Genomic DNA, 17,106 nt, shown 5'->3' with positions numbered 1-17,106 from the left:
CGAGTATCTCTTTTCCGATGCATGTTTCTACGGAAACGATAGGATTTTCTTTTGGGTTCCGAGTATCTCTTTTCCCATGCATTATTCCTCCTTTACTGCATCCCTCGCTCCCTCACATTGACGAAATAACACACAATTTGCGTCCATATGATATACTCTGGATTCCCTGCATTGTCCTTCTAAATCGAGATACGTTTCTACGGAAACGATAGGATTTTCTTAGGGGTTCCGAGTATCTCTTTTCCGATGCATTATTCCTCCTTTACTGCATCCCTCGCTCCCTCACATTGCCGAATTAACACACAATTTGTGTCCATATGAAATACTCTGGGTTCCCTGCATTATCTTTCTAAAACGAGATACGTTTCTACGGAAACGAATGAATTTTCTTTCGGGAGTCGAGTATCTCTTTTCCGATGCATTATTCCTCCTTTACTGCATCCCTCGCTCCCTCACATTGACGAATTAACACACAATTTGCGTCCAAATGATATACTCTGGATTCCCTGCATTGTCCTTCTAAATCGAGCTACGTTTCTACGGAAACGATAGGATTTTCTTTGGGGTTCCGAGTATCTCTTTTCCAATGCATTATTCCTGTTTTACTGCATTTCTCGCTCCCTCACATTGACGAATTAACACACAATTTGCGTCCATATGAAATACTCTGGATTCCCTGCATTGTCCTTCTAAATCGAGATACGTTCCTACGGAAACGATAGGATTTTCTTTGGAATTCCGAGTATCTCTTTTCCGAAGCATTATTCCTCCTTAATTGCATCCCTCGCTCCCTCACATTGACTAATTAACACACAAATTGCGTCTATATGAAATACTCTGGGTTCCCTGCATTGTCCTTCTAAATCGGGATTCGTTTCTACGGAAACGATAGGATTTTCTGTGGGGTTCCGAGTATCTCTTTTGCGATGCATTATTCCTCCTTTACAGCATCCCTCGCTCCCTCACATTGACGAATTAACACACAATTTGCGTCCATATGAAATACTCTGGATTCCCTGCATTGTCCTTCTAAATCGAGATACGTTTCTACGGAGACGATAGGATTTTCTTTGGGGTTCCGAGTATCTCTTTTCCGATTTATTATTCCTCCTTTACTGCATCCCTCACTCCCTCACATTGACGAATTAACACACAATTTGCGTCCATATGAAATACTCAGGATTCCCTTCATTGTCCTTCTACATCGAGATACGTTTCTACGGAAACGATAGGATTTTCTTTGGGGTTCCGAGTATCTCTTTTCCGATGCATTATTCCTCCTTTACTGCATCCCTCGCTAACTCACATTGACGAATTAACAAACAATTTGCGTCCATATGAAATACTCTGGATTCCCTGCATTGTCCTTCTAAATCGAGATACGTTTGTACGGAAACGATAGGATTTTCTTTGGGGTTCCGAGTTTCTCTTTTCCGATGCATTATTCCTCCTTTACTGCATCAATCGCTCCCTCACATTGACGAATTAACACACAATTTGCGTCATATGAAATACTCTGGATTCCCTGCATTGTCCTTCTACATCGAGATACTTTTCTACGGAAACGATAGGATTTTCTTTGGGGTTCCGAGTATCTCTTTTCCGATGCATTATTCCTCCTTTACTGCATCCCTCGCTCCCTCACATTGACGAATTAACACACAATTTGCGTCCATATGAAATACTCAGGATTCCCTGCATTGTCCTTCTAAATCGAGATACGTTTCTACGGAAACGATAGGATTTTCTTTGGAGTTCCGAGTATCTCTTTTCCGATGCATTATTCCTCCTTTACTGCATCCCTCGCTCCCTCACATTGACGAATTAACACACAAATTGCGTCTATATGAAATACTCTGGGTTCCCTGCATTGTCCTTCTAAATCGGGATTCGTTTCTACGGAAACGATTGGATTTTCTTTGGGGTTCCGAGTATCTCTTGTCCGATGCATTATTCCTCCTTTACTGCATCCCTCGCTCCCTCACATTGACGATTTAACACACAATTTGTGTCCATATGAAATACTCTGGATTCCCTGCATTGTCCTTCTACATCGAGATACGTTTCTACGGAAACGATAGGATTTTCTTTGGGGTTCCGAGTATCTCTTTTCCGATGCATTATTCCTCCTTTACTGCATCCCTCGCTCCCTCACATTGACGAATTAACACACAATTTGCGTCCATATGAAATACTCAGGATTCCCTGCATTGTCCTTCTACATCGAGATACGTTTCTACGGAAACGATAGGATTTTCTTTGGGGTTCCGAGTATCTCTTTTCCGATGCATTATTCCTCCTTTACTGCATCCCTCGCTAACTCACATTGACGAATTAACACACAATTTGCGTCCATATGAAATACTCTGGATTCCCTGCATTGTCCTTCTAAATCGAGATACGTTTCTATGGAAACGATAGGATTTTCTTTGGGGTTATGAGTCTCTCTTTTCCGATGCATTACTCCTCCTTTACTGCTTCATTCGCTCCCTCACATTGACGAATTAACACACAATTTGCGTCCATATGAAATACTCTGGATTCCCTGCATTGTCCTTCTAAATCGGGATTCGTTTCTACGGAAACGACAGGATTTTCTTTGGGGTTCCGACTATCTCTTTTCCGATGCATTATTCCTCCTTTACTGCATCCCTCGCTCCCTCACATTGCCGAATTAACACAGAAAATTGCGTCCATATGAAATACTCTGGGTTCCCTGCATTATCTTTCTAAATCGAGATACGTTTCTACGGAAACGATAGTATTTTCTTTTGGGAGTCGAGTATCTCTTTTCCGATGCATTATTCCTCCTTTACTGCATCCCTCGCTCCCTCACATTAACGAATTAACACACAATTTGCGTCCATATGAAATACTCTGGATTCCCTGCATTGTCCTTCTAAATCGAGGAACGTTTCTACGGAAACGATAGGATTTTCTTTGGGGTTCCGAGTATCTCTTTTCAGATGCATTATTCCTCCTTTACTGCATCCCTCGCTCCCTCACATTGACGAATTAACACACAATTTGCGTCCATATGAAATACTCTGGATTCCCTGCATTGTCCTTCTAAATCGAGATACGTTTCTACGGAAACGAAAGGATTTTCTTTGGGGTTCCGAGTATCTCTTTTCCGATGCATTATTCCTCCTTTACTGCATCCCTCGCTCCCTTACATTGACGAATTAACACACAATTTGCGTCCATATGAAATACTCTGGATTCCCTGCATTGTCCTTCTAAATCGAGATACGTTTCTACGGAAACGATAGGATTTTCTTTGGAGTTCCGAGTATCTCTTTTCCGATGCATTATTCCTCCTTTACTGCATCCCTCGCTCCCTCACATTGACGAATTAACACACAAATTGCGTCTATATGAAATACTCTGGGTTCCCTGCATTGTCCTTCTAAATCGGGATTCGTTTCTACGGAAACGATAGGATTTTCTTTGGGGTTCCGAGTATCTCTTTTCCGATGCTATATTCCTCCTTTACTGCATCCCTCGCTCCCTCACATTGACGAATTAACACACAATTTGCGTCCATATGAAATACTCTGTATTCCCTGCATTGTCCTTCTAAATCGATGAACGTTTCTACGGAAACGATAGGATTTTCTTTGGGGTTCCGAGTATCTCTTTTCCGATGCATTATTCCTCTTTTACTGCATCCCTCGCTCCCTCACATTGCCGAATTAACACACAAATTGCGTCCATATGAAATACTCTGGGTTCCCTGCATTATCTTTCTAAAACGAGATACGTTTCTACGGAAACGATAGGATTTTCTTTTGGGAGTCGAGTATCTCTTTTCCGATGCATTATTCCTCATTTACTGCATTTCTCGCTCCCTCACATTCACGAATTAACACACAATTTGCGTCCATATGATATACTCTGGTTTCCCTGCATTGTCCTTCTAAATCGAGATACGTTTCTACGGAAACGATAGGTTTTTCTTTGGGGTTCCGAGTATCTCTTTTCCGATGCATTATTCCTCCTTCACTGCATTACTCGTTCCCTCACATTGACGAATTAACACACAATTTGCGTCCATATGAAATACTCTGGATTCCCTGCATTGTCCTCCTAAATCGAGATACGTTTCTACGGAAACGATAGGATTTTCTTTGGGGTTCCGAGTATCTCTTTTCCGATGCATTATTCCTCCTTCACTGCATACCTCGCTCCCTCACATTGACGAATTAACACACAATTTGCTTCCATATGAAATACTCAGGATTCAATGCATTGTCCTTGTAAATCGAGATACGTTTCTACGGAAACGATAGGATTTTCTTTTGGGTTCCGAGTATCTCTTTTCCCATGCATTATTCCTCCTTTACTGCATCCCTCGCTCCCTCACATTGACGAATTAACACACAATTTGCGTCCATATGATATACTCTGGATTCCCTGCATTGTCCTTCTAAATCGAGATACGTTTCTACGGAAACGATAGGATTTTCTTAGGGGTTCCGAGTATCTCTTTTCCGATGCATTACTCCTCCTTTACTGCATCCCTCGCTCCCTCACATTGACGAATTAACACACAATTTGTGTCCATATGAATTACTCTGGGTTCCCTGCATTATCTTTCTAAAACGAGATACGTTTCTACGGAAACGATAGAATTTTCTTTTGGGAGTCGAGTATCTCTTTTCCGATGCATTATTCCTCCGTTACTGCATCCCTCGCTCCCTCACATTGACGAATTAACACACAATTTGCGTCCATATGATATACTCTGGATTCCCTGCATTGTCCTTCTAAATCGAGATACGTTTCTACGGAAACGATAGGATTTTCTTTGGGGTTCCGAGTATCTCTTTTCCAATGCATTATTCCTGTTTTACTGCATTTCTCGCTCCCTCACATTGACGAATTAACACACAATTTGCGTCCATATGAAATACTCTGGATTCCCTGCATTGTCCTTCTAAATCGAGATACGTTTCTACGGAAACGATAGGTTTTTCTTTGGTGTTCCGTGTATCGCTTATCCGATGCATTATTCCTCCTTTACTGCATCCCTCGCTCCCTGACATTGACGAATTTACACACAATTTGCGTCCATATGGAATACTCTGGATTCCCTGCATTGTCCTTCTAAATCGAGATACGTTCCTACGGAAACGATAGGATTTTCTTTGGAATTCCGAGTATCTCTTTTCCGATGCATTATTCCTCCTTTATTGCATCCCTCGCTCCCTCACATTGACGAATTAACACACAAATTGCGTCTATATGAAATACTCTGTGTTCCCTGCATTGTCCTTCTAAATCGGGATTCGTTTCTACGGAAACGATAGGATTTTCTTTGGGGTTCCGAGTATCTCTTTTGCGATGCATTATTCCTCCTTTACAGCATCCCTCGCTCCCTCACATTGACGAATTAACACACAATTTGCGTCCATATGAAATACTCTGGATTCCCTGCATTGTCCTTCTAAATCGAGATACGTTTCTACGGAAACGATAGGATTTTCTTTGGGGTTCCGAGTATCTCTCTTCCGATTTATGATTCCTCCTTTACTGCATCCCTCACTCCCTAACATTGACGAATTAACACACAATTTGCGTCCATATGAAATACTCAGGATTCCCTTCATTGTCCTTCTACATCGAGATACGTATCTACGGAAACGAAAGGATTTTCTTTGGGGTTCCGAGTATCTCTTTTCCGATGCATTATTCCTCCTTTACTGCATCCCTCGCTCCCTCACATTGACGAATTAACACACAATTTGCGTCATATGAAATACTCTGGATTCCCTGCATTGTCCTTCTACATCGAGATACGTTTCTACGGAAACGATAGGATTTTCTTTGGGGTTCCGAGTATCTCTTTTCCGATGCATTATTCCTCCTTTACTGCATCCCTCGCTCCCTCACATTGACGAATTAACACACAATTTGCGTCCATATGAAATACTCAGGATTCCCTGCATTGTCCTTCTAAATCGAGATACGTTTCTACGAAACGATAGGATTTTCTTTGGAGTTCCGAGTATCTCTTTTCCGATGCATTGTTCCTCCTTTACTGCATCCCTCGCTCCCTCACATTGACGAATTAAGACACAAATTGCGTCTATATGAAATACTCTGGGTTCCCTGCATTGTCCTTCTAAATCGGGATTCGTTTCTACGGAAACGATTGGATTTTCTTTGGGGTTCAGAGTATCTCTTGTCCGATGCATTATTCCTCCTTTACTGCATCCCTCGCTCCCTCACATTGACGATTTAACACACAATTTGCGTCCATATGAAATACTCTGGATTCCCTGCATTGTCCTTCTACATCGAGATACGTTTCTACGGAAACGATAGGATTTTCTTTGGGGTTCCGAGTATCTCTTTTCCGATGCATTATTCCTCCTTTACTGCATCCCTCGCTCCCTCACATTGACGAATTAACACACAATTTGCGTCCATATGAAATACTCAGGATTCCCTGCATTGTCCTTCTACATCGAGATACGTTTCTACGGAAACGATAGGATTTTCTTTGGGGTTCCGAGTATCTCTTTTCCGATGCATTATTCCTCCTTTACTGCATCCCTCGCTAACTCACATTGACGAATTAACACACAATTTGCGTCCATATGAAATACTCTGGATTCCCTGCATTGTCCTTCTAAATCGAGATACGTTTCTATGGAAACGATAGGATTTTCTTTGGGGTTCCGAGTCCCTCTTTTCCGATGCATTATTCCTCCTTTACTGCATCATTCGCTCCCTCACATTGACGAATTAACACACAATTTGCGTCCATATGAAATACTCTGGATTCCCTGCATTGTCCTTCTAAATCGGGATTCGTTTCTACGGAAACGATAGGATTTTCTTTGGGGTTCCGACTATCTCTTTTCCGATGCATTATTCCTCTTTACTGCATCCCTCGCTCCCTCACATTGCCGAATTAACACACAAATTGCGTCCATATGAAATACTCTGGGTTCCCTGCATTATCTTTCTAAATCGAGATACGTTTCTACGGAAACGATAGTATTTTCTTTTGGGAGTCGAGTATCTCTTTTCCGATGCATTATTCCTCCTTTACTGCATCCCTCGCTCCCTCACATTGACGAATTAACACACAATTTGCGTCCATATGAAATACTCTGGATTCCCTGCATTGTCCTTCTAAATCGAGGAACGTTTCTACGGAAACGATAGGATTTTCTTTGGGGTTCCGAGTATCTCTTTTCAGATGCATTATTCCTCCTTTACTGCATCCCTCGCTCCCTCACATTGACGAATTAACGCACAATTTGCGTCCATATGAAATACTCTGGATTCCCTGCATTGTCCTTCTAAATCGAGATACGTTTCTACGGAAACGAAAGGATTTTCTTTGGGGTTCCGAGTATCTCTTTTCCGATGCATTATTCCTCCTTTACTGCATCCCTCGCTCCCTCACATTGACGAATTAACACACAATTTGCGTCCATATGAAATACTCTGGATTCCCTGCATTGTCCTTCTAAATCGAGATACGTTTCTACGGAAACGAAAGGAATTTCTTTGGAGTTCCGAGTATCTCTTTTCCGATGCATTATTCCTCCTTTACTGCATCCCTCGCTCCCTCACATTGAACAATTAACACACAAATTGCGTCTATATGAAATACTCTGGGTTCCCTGCATTGTCCTTCTAAATCGGGATTCGTTTCTACGGAAACGATAGGATTTTCTTTGGGGTTCCGTGTATCTCTTTTCCAATGCATTATTCCTCCTTTACTGCATCCCTCGCTCCCTCACATTGACGAATTAACACACAATTTGCGTCCATATGAAATACTCTGGATTCCCTGCATTGTCCTTCTAAATCGAGATACGTTTCTACGGAAACGATAGGATTTTCTTTGGGGTTCCGAGTATCTCTTTTCCGATGCATTATTCCTCCTTTACTGCATCCCTCGCTCCCTCACATTGACGAATTAACACACAATTTGCGTCCATATGAAATACTCAGGGTTCCCTGCATTGTCCTTCTACATCGAGATACGTTTCTACGGAAACGATAGGATTTTCTTTGGGGTTCCGAGTATCTCTTTTCCGATGCATTATTCCTCCTTTACTGCATCCCTCGCTAACTCACATTGACGAATTAACACACAATTTGCGTCCATATGAAATACTCTGGATTCCCTGCATTGTCCTTCTAAATCGAGATACGTTTCTACGGAAACGATAGGATTTTCTTTGGAGTTCCGAGTATCTCTTTTCCGATGCATTATTCCTCCTTTACTGCATCCCTCGCTCCCTCACATTGACGAATTAACTCACAAATTGCGTCTATATGAAATTCTCTGGGTTCCCTGCATTGTCCTTCTAAATCGGGATTCGTTTCTACGGAAACGTTTGGATTTTCTTTGGGGTTTCGAGTATCTCTTGTCCGATGCATTATTCCTCCTTTACTGCATCCCTCTCTCCCTCACATTGACGAATTAACACACAATTTGCGTCCATATGAAATACTCTGGATTCCCTGCATTGTCCTTCTAAATCGAGATACGTTTCTACGGAAACGATAGGATTTTCTTTGGGGTTCCGAGTATCTCTTTTCCGATGCATTATTCCTCCTTTACTGCATCCCTCGCTCCCTCACATTGACGAATTAACACACAATTTGCGTCCATATGAAATACTCTTGATTCCCTGCATTGTCCTTCTAAATCGAGAAACGTTTCTACGGAAACGATAGGATTTTCTTTGGGGTTCCGAGTATCTCTTTTCCGATGCATTATTCCTCCTTTACTGCATCCCTCGCTCCCTCACATTGACGAATTAACACACAATTTGCGTCTATATGAAATACTCTGGATTCCCTGCATTGTCCTTCTAAATCGAGATACGTTTCTACGGAAACGAAAGGATTTTCTTTGGGGTTCTGAGTATCTCTTTACCGATGCATTATTCCTCCTTTACTGCATCCCTCGCTCCCTCACATTGACGAATTAACACACAATTTGCGTCCATATGAAATACTCTGGATTCCCTGCATTGTCCTTCTAAATCGAGATACGTTTCTACGGAAACGATAGGATTTTCTTTGGGGTTCCGCGTATCTCTTTTCCGATGCATTATTCCTCCTTTACAGCATCCCTCACTTCCTCACATTGACGAATTAACACACAATTTGCGTCCATATGAAATACTCTGGATGCCCTGCATTGTCCTTCTAAATCTCGATACGTTTCTACGGAAACGATAGGATTTTCTTTGGGGTTCCGAGTATCTCTTTTCCGATGCATTATTCCTCCTTTACTGCATCCCTCGCTAACTCACATAGCCGAATTAACACACAATTTGCGTCCATATGAAATACTCTGTGTTCCCTGCATTATCTTTCTAAAACGAGATACGTTTCTACGGAAACGATAGGGTTTTCTTTTGGGAGTCGAGTATCTCTTTTCCGATGCATTATTAGTCCTTTACTGCATCTATTCCTCCTTTACTGCATCCCTCGCTCCCTCACATTGACGAATTAACACACAATTTGAGTCCATATCATATACTCCGGATTCCCTGCATTGTCCTTCTATATCGACATACGTTTCTACGGAAACGATAGGATTTACTTTGGGGTTCCGGGTATCTCTTTTCCGATGCATTATTCATCCTTTACTGCATCCCTCGCTCCCTCACATTGACGAATTAACACACAATTTGCGTCCATATGAAATACTCTGGATTCCCTGCATTGTCCTTCTAAATCGATATACGTTTCTACGGAAACGACGGGATTTTCTTTGGGGTTCCGAGTATTTGTTTTCCGATGCATTATTCCTCCTTTACTGCATCCCTCGCTAACTCACATTGACGAATTAACACACAATTTGCGTCCATATGAAATACTCTGGATTCCCTGCATTGTCCTTCTAAATCGAGATACGTTTCTACGGAAACGATAGGATTTTCTTTGGGGTTCCGAGTATCTCTTTTCCGATGCATTATTCCTCCTTTACTGCATCCCTCGCTCCCTCACATTGACGAATTAACACACAAATTGCGTCCATATGAAATACTCTGGGTTCCCTGCATTGTCCTTCTAAATCGGGATACGTTTCTACGGAAACGATAGGATTTTCTTTGGGGTTCCGAGTATCTCTTTTCCGATGCATTATTCCCCTTTTACTGCATCCCTCGCTCCCTCACATTGACGAATTAACACACAGTTTGCGTTTATATGAAATACTCTGGGTTCCCTGCATTATCTTTCTAAAACGAGATACGTTTCTACGGAAACGATAGGATTTTCTTTTGGGAGTCGAGTATCTCTTTTCCGATGCATTATTACTCCTTTACTGCATCCCTCGCTCCCTCACATTGACGAATTAACACACAATTTGCGTCCATATGAAATACTCTGGATTCCCTGCATTGTCCTTCTAAATCGGGATTCGTTTCTACGGAAACGACAGGATTTTCTCTGGGGTTCCGAGTATCTCTTTTCCGATGCATTATTCCTCCTTTACTGCATCCCTCGCTCCCTCACATTGACGAATTAACACACAATTTGCGTCTATATGAAATACTCTGGATTCCCTGCATTGTCCTTCTAAATCGAGATACGTTTCTACGGAAACGATGTGATTTTCTTTGGGGTTCCGAGTATCTCTTTTCCGATGCATTATTCCTCCTTTACTGCATCCCTCGCTCCCTCACATTGCCGAATTAACACACAAATTGCGTCCATATGAAATACTCTGGGTTCCCTGCATTATCTTTCTAATTCGAGATACGTTTCTACGGAATAGATAGGATTTTCTTTTGGGGTCGATTATCTCTTTTCCGATGCATTATTCCTCCTTTACTGCATCCCTCGCTCCCTCACATTGACGAATTAACACACAATTTGCGTCCATATGAAATACTCTGGATGGCCTGCATTGTCCTTCTAAATCGAGATACGTTTCTACGGAAACGATAGGATTTTCTTTGGGGTTCCGCGTATCTCTTTTCCGATGCATTATTCCTCCTTTACTGCATCCCTCGCTTCCTCACATTGACGAATTAACACACAATTTGCGTCCATATGAAATACTCTGGATTCCCTGCATTGTCCTTCTAAATCGAGATACGTTTCTACGGAAACGATAGGATTTTCTTTGGGGTTCCGAGTATCTCTTTTCCGAAGCATTATTCCTCTTTTACTGCATCCCTCGCTCCCTCACATTGCCGAATTAACACACCAATTGCGTCCATATGAAATACTCTGGGTTCCCTGCATTATCTCTCTAAAAGGAGATACGTTTCTACGGAAACGATAGGATTTTCTTTTGGGAGTCGAGTATCTCTTTTCCGATGCATTATTCCTCCTTTACTGCATCCCTCGCTCCCTCACATTCACGAATTAACACACAATTTGCGTCCATATGATATACTCTGGTTTCCCTGCATTGTCCTTCTAAATCGAGATACGTTTCTACGGAAACGATAGGATTTTCTTTTGGGTTCCGAGTATCTCTTTTCCGATGCATTATTCCTCCTTCACTGCATTACTCGCTCCCTCACATTGCCGAATTAACACACAATTTGCGTCCATATGAAATACTCTGTGTTCCCTGCATTATCTTTCTAAAACGAGATACGTTTCTACGGAAACGATAGGGTTTTCTTTTGGGAGTCGAGTATCTCTTTTCCGATGCATTATTAGTCCTTTACTGCATCTATTCCTCCTTTACTGCATCCCTCGCTCCCTCACATTGACGAATTAACACACAATTTGAGTCCATATCATAGACTCCGGATTCCCTGCATTGTCCTTCTATATCGACATACGTTTCTACGGAAACGATAGGATTTTCTTTGGGGTTCCGGGTATCTCTTTTCCGATGCATTATTCATCCTTTACTGCATCCCTCGCTCCCTCACATTGACGAATTAACACACAATTTGCGTCCATATGAAATACTCTGGATTCCCTGCATTGTCCTTCTAAATCGATATACGTTTCTACGGAAACGACGGGATTTTCTTTGGGGTTCCGAGTATTTGTTTTCCGATGCATTATTCCTCCTTTACTGCATCCCTCGCTAACTCACATTGACGAATTAACACACAATTTGCGTCCATATGAAATACTCTGGATTCCCTGCTTTGTCCTTCTAAATCGAGTTACGTTTCTACGGAAACGATAGGATTTTCTTTGGGGTTCCGAGTATCTCTTTTCCGATGCATTATTCCTCCTTTACTGCATCCCTCGCTCCCTCACATTGACGAATTAACACACAAATTGCGTCCATATGAAATACTCTGGGTTCCCTGCATTGTCCTTCTAAATCGGGATACGTTTCTACGGAAACGATAGGATTTCCTTTGGGGTTCCGAGTATCTCTTTTCCGATGCATTATTCCCCTTTTACTGCATCCCTCGCTCCTCACATTGACGAATTAACACACAGTTTGCGTTTATATGAAATACTCTGGGTTCCCTGCATTATCTTTCTAAAACGAGATACGTTTCTACGGAAACGATAGGATTTTCTTTTGGGAGTCGAGTATCTCTTTTCCGATGCATTATTACTCCTTTACTGCATCCCTCGCTCCCTCACATTGACGAATTAACACACAATTTGCGTCCATATGAAATACTCAGGATTCCCTGCATTGTCCTTCTAAATCGGGATTCGTTTCTATGGAAAGGACAGGATTTTCTCTGGGGTTCCGAGTATCTCTTTTCCGATGCATTATTCCTCCTTTACTGCATCCCTCGCTCCCTCACATTGCCGAATTAACACACAAATTGCGTCCATATGAAATACTATTTGTTCCCTGCATTATCTTTCTACATCGAGATACGTTTCTACGGAAACGATAGGATTTTCTTTTGGGAGTCGAGTATCTCTTTTCCGATGCATTATTCCTCCTTTACTGCATCCCTCGCTCCCTCACATTGACGAATTAACACACAATTTGCGTCTATATGAAATACTCTGGATTCCCTGCATAGTCCTTCTAAATCGAGATACGTTTCTACGGAAACGATGTGATTTTCTTTGGGGTTCCGAGTATCTCTTTTCCGATGCATTATTCCTCCTTTACTGCATCCCTCGCTCCCTCACATTGCCGAATTAACACACAAATTGCGTCCATATGAAATACTCTGGGTTCCCTGCATTATCTTTCTAATTCGAGATACGTTTCTACGGAATAGATAGGATTTTCTTTTGGGGTCGATTATCTCTTTTCCGATGCATTATTCCTCCTTTACTCCATCCCTCGCTCCCTCACATTGACGAATTAACACACAATTTGCGTCCATATGAAATACTCTGGATGGCCTGCATTGTCCTTCTAAATCGAGATACGTTTCTACGGAAACGATAGGATTTTCTTTGGGGTTCCGCGTATCTCTTTTCCGATGCATTATTCCTCCTTTACTGCATCCCTCGCTTCCTCACATTGACGAATTAACACACAATTTGCGTCCATATGAAATACTCTGGATTCCCTGCATTGTCCTTCTAAATCGAGATACGTTTCTACGGAAACGATAGGATTTTCTTTGGGGTTCCGAGTATCTCTTTTCCGATGCATTATTCCTCTTTTACTGCATCCCTCGCTCCCTCACATTGCCGAATTAACACACCAATTGCGTCCATATGAAATACTCTGGGTTCCCTGCATTATCTCTCTAAAAGGAGATACGTTTCTACGGAAACGATAGGATTTTCTTTTGGGAGTCGAGTATCTCTTTTCCGATGCATTATTCCTCCTTTACTGCATCCCTCGCTCCCTCACATTCACGAATTAACACACAATTTGCGTCCATATGATATACTCTGGTTTCCCTGCATTGTCCTTCTAAATCGAGATACGTTTCTACGGGAACGATAGGATTTTCTTTTGGGTTCGAGTATCTCTTTTCCGATGCATTATTCCTCCTTCACTGCATTACTCGCTCCCTCACATTGACGAATTAACACACAATTTGCGTCCATATGAAATACTCTGGATTCCCTGCATTGTACTCCTAAATCGAGATACGTTTCTACGGAAACGATAGGATTTTCTTTGGGGTTCCGAGTATCTCTTTTCCGATGCATTATTCCTCCTTTACTGCATCACTCGCTCCCTCACATTGACGAATTAACACACAATTTGCGTCCATATGAAATACTCAGGATTCAATGCATTGTCCTTGTAAATCGAGATACGTTTCTAAGGAAACGATAGGATTTTCTTTGGGGTTCCGAGTATCTCTTTTCCCATGCATTATTCCTCCTTTACTGCATCCCTCGCTCCCTCACATTGACGAATTAACACACAATTTGCGTCCATATGATATACTCTGGATTCCCTGCATTGTCCTTCTAAATCGAGATACGTTTCTACGGAAACGATAGGATTTTCTTTGGGGTTCCGAGTATCTCTTTTCCGATGCATTATTCCTCCTTAACTGCATCCCTCGCTCCCTCACATTGACGAATTAACACACAATTTGCGTCCATATGAAATACTCTGGATTCCCTGCATTGTCCTCCTACATCGAGATACGTTTCTACGGAAACAATAGGATTTTCTTTGGGGTTCCGAGTATCTCTTTTCCGATGCATTATTCCTCCTTTACTGCATCCCTCGCTCCCTCACATTGACGAATTAACACACAATTTGCGTCCATATGTAATACTCTGGATTCCCTGCATTGTCTTTCTAAATCGAGATACGTTTCTACGGAAACGATAGGATTTTCTTTGGGGTTCCGCGTATCTCTTTTCCGATGCATTATTCCTCCTTTACTGCATCCCTCGCTTCCTCACATTGACGAATTAACACACAATTTGCGTCCATATGAAATACTCTGGATTCCCTGCATTGTCCTTCTAAATCGAGATACGTTTCCACGGAAACGATAGGATTTTCTTTGGGGTTCCGAGTATCTCTTTTCCGATGCATTATTCCTCCTTTACTGCATCCCTCGCTCCCTGACATTGGCGAATTAACACACAATTTGCGTCCATATGAAATACTCTGGATTCCCTGCATTGTCCTTGTAAATCGAGATACCTTTCTACGGAAACGATATGATTTTCTTTGGGGTTCCGAGTATCTCTTTTCCGATGCCTTATTCCGCCTTTACTGCATCCCTCGCTCCCTCACATTCACGAATTAACACACAATTTGCGTCCATATGAAATACTCTGGACTCCCTGCATTGTCCTTCTAAATCGAGATACGTTTCTACGGAAACGATAGGATTTTCTTTGGGGTTCCGAGTATCTTTTTTCCGACGCATTATTCCTCCTTTACTGCATCCCTCGCTCCCTCACATTGACGAATTAACACACAATTTGCGTCCATATGAAATACTCTGGATTCCCTGCATTGTCCTCCTAAATCGAGATACGTTTCTACGGAAACGATAGGATTTTCTTTGGGGTTCCGAGTATCTCTTTTCCGATGCATTATTCCTCCTTGACTGCATCCCTCGCTAACTCACATTGACGAATTAACACACAATTTGCGTCCATATGAAATACTCTGGATTCCCTGCATTGTCCTTCTAAATCGAGATACGTTTCTTCGGAAACGACAGGATTTTCTTTGGGGTTCCGAGTATCTCTTTTCCGATGCATTATTCCTCCTTGACTGCATTCCTCGCTCCCTCACATTGACGAATTAACACACAATTTGCGTCCATATGATATACTCTGGATTCCCTGCATTGTCCTTCTAAATCGAGATACGTTTCTACGGAAACGATAGGATTTTCTTTGGGGTTCCGAGTATCTCTTTTCCGATGCATTATTCCTCCTTAACTGCATCCCTCGCTCCCTCACATTGACGAATTAACACACAATTTGCGTCCATATGAAATACTCTGGATTCCCTGCATTGACTCCCTACATCGAGATACGTTTCTACGGAAACGATAGGATTTTCTTTGGGGTTCCGAGTATCTCTTTTCCGATGCATTATTCCTCCTTTACTGCATCCCTCGCTCCCTCACATTGACGAATTAACACACAATTTGCGTCCATATGAAATACTCTGGATTCCCTGCATTGTCCTTCTAAATCGAGATACGTTTCCACGGAAACGATAGCATTTTCTTTTTGGTTCCGCGTATCTCTTTTCCGATGCATTATTCCTCCTTTACTGCATCCCTCGCTCCCTCACATTCACGAATTAACACACAATTTGCGTCCATATGAAATACTCTGGATTCCCTGCATTGTCCTTCTAAATCGAGACACGTTTCTACAGAAACGATAGGATTTTCTTTGGAGTTCCGTGTATCTTTTTTCCGACGCATTATTCCTCCTTTACTGCATCCCTCGCTCCCTCACATTGACGAATTAACACACAATTTGCGTCCATATGAAATACTCTGGATTCCCTGCATTGTCCTCCTAAATCGAGATACGTTTCTACGGAAACGATAGGATTTTCTTTGGGGTTCCGAGTATCTCTTTTCCGATGCATTATTCCTCCTTTACTGCATCCCTCGCTCCCTCACATTGACGAATTAACACACAATTTGCGTCCATATGAAATACTCAGGGTTCCCTGCATTGTCCTCCTAAATCGAGATACGTTTCTACGGAAACGATAGGATTTTCTTTGGGTTTCCGAGTATCTCTTTTCCGATGCATTATTCCTCCTTGACTGCATCCCTCGCTAACTCACATTGACGAATTAACACACAATTTGCGTCCATATGATATACTCTGGATTCCCTGCACTGTCCTTCTAAATCGAGATACGTTTCTTCGGAAACGACAGGATTTTCTTTGGGGTTCCGAGTATCTCTTTTCCGATGCATTATTCCTCCTTTACTGCATCCCTCGCTCCCTCACATTGACGAATTAACACACAATTTGCGTGCATATGAAATACTCTGGATTCCCTGCATTGTCCTTCTAAATCGGGATTCGTTTCTACGGAAACGACAGGATTTCCTTTGGGGTTCCGAGTATCTCTTTTCCGATGCATTATTCCTCCTTTACTGCATCCCTCGCTTCCTCACATTGACGAATTAACACACAATTTGCGTCCATATGAAATACTCTGGATTCCCTGCATTGTCCTTCTAAATCGGGATTCGTTTCTACGGAAACGACAGGATTTTCTCTGGGGTTCCGAGTATCTCTTTT

The sequence above is a fragment of the Schistocerca nitens genome, chromosome 2 (assembly GCF_023898315.1).
Source record: "Schistocerca nitens isolate TAMUIC-IGC-003100 chromosome 2, iqSchNite1.1, whole genome shotgun sequence".
Classification (NCBI taxonomy): domain Eukaryota; kingdom Metazoa; phylum Arthropoda; class Insecta; order Orthoptera; family Acrididae; genus Schistocerca; species Schistocerca nitens.
This window is presented reverse-complemented; position numbering follows the sequence as displayed.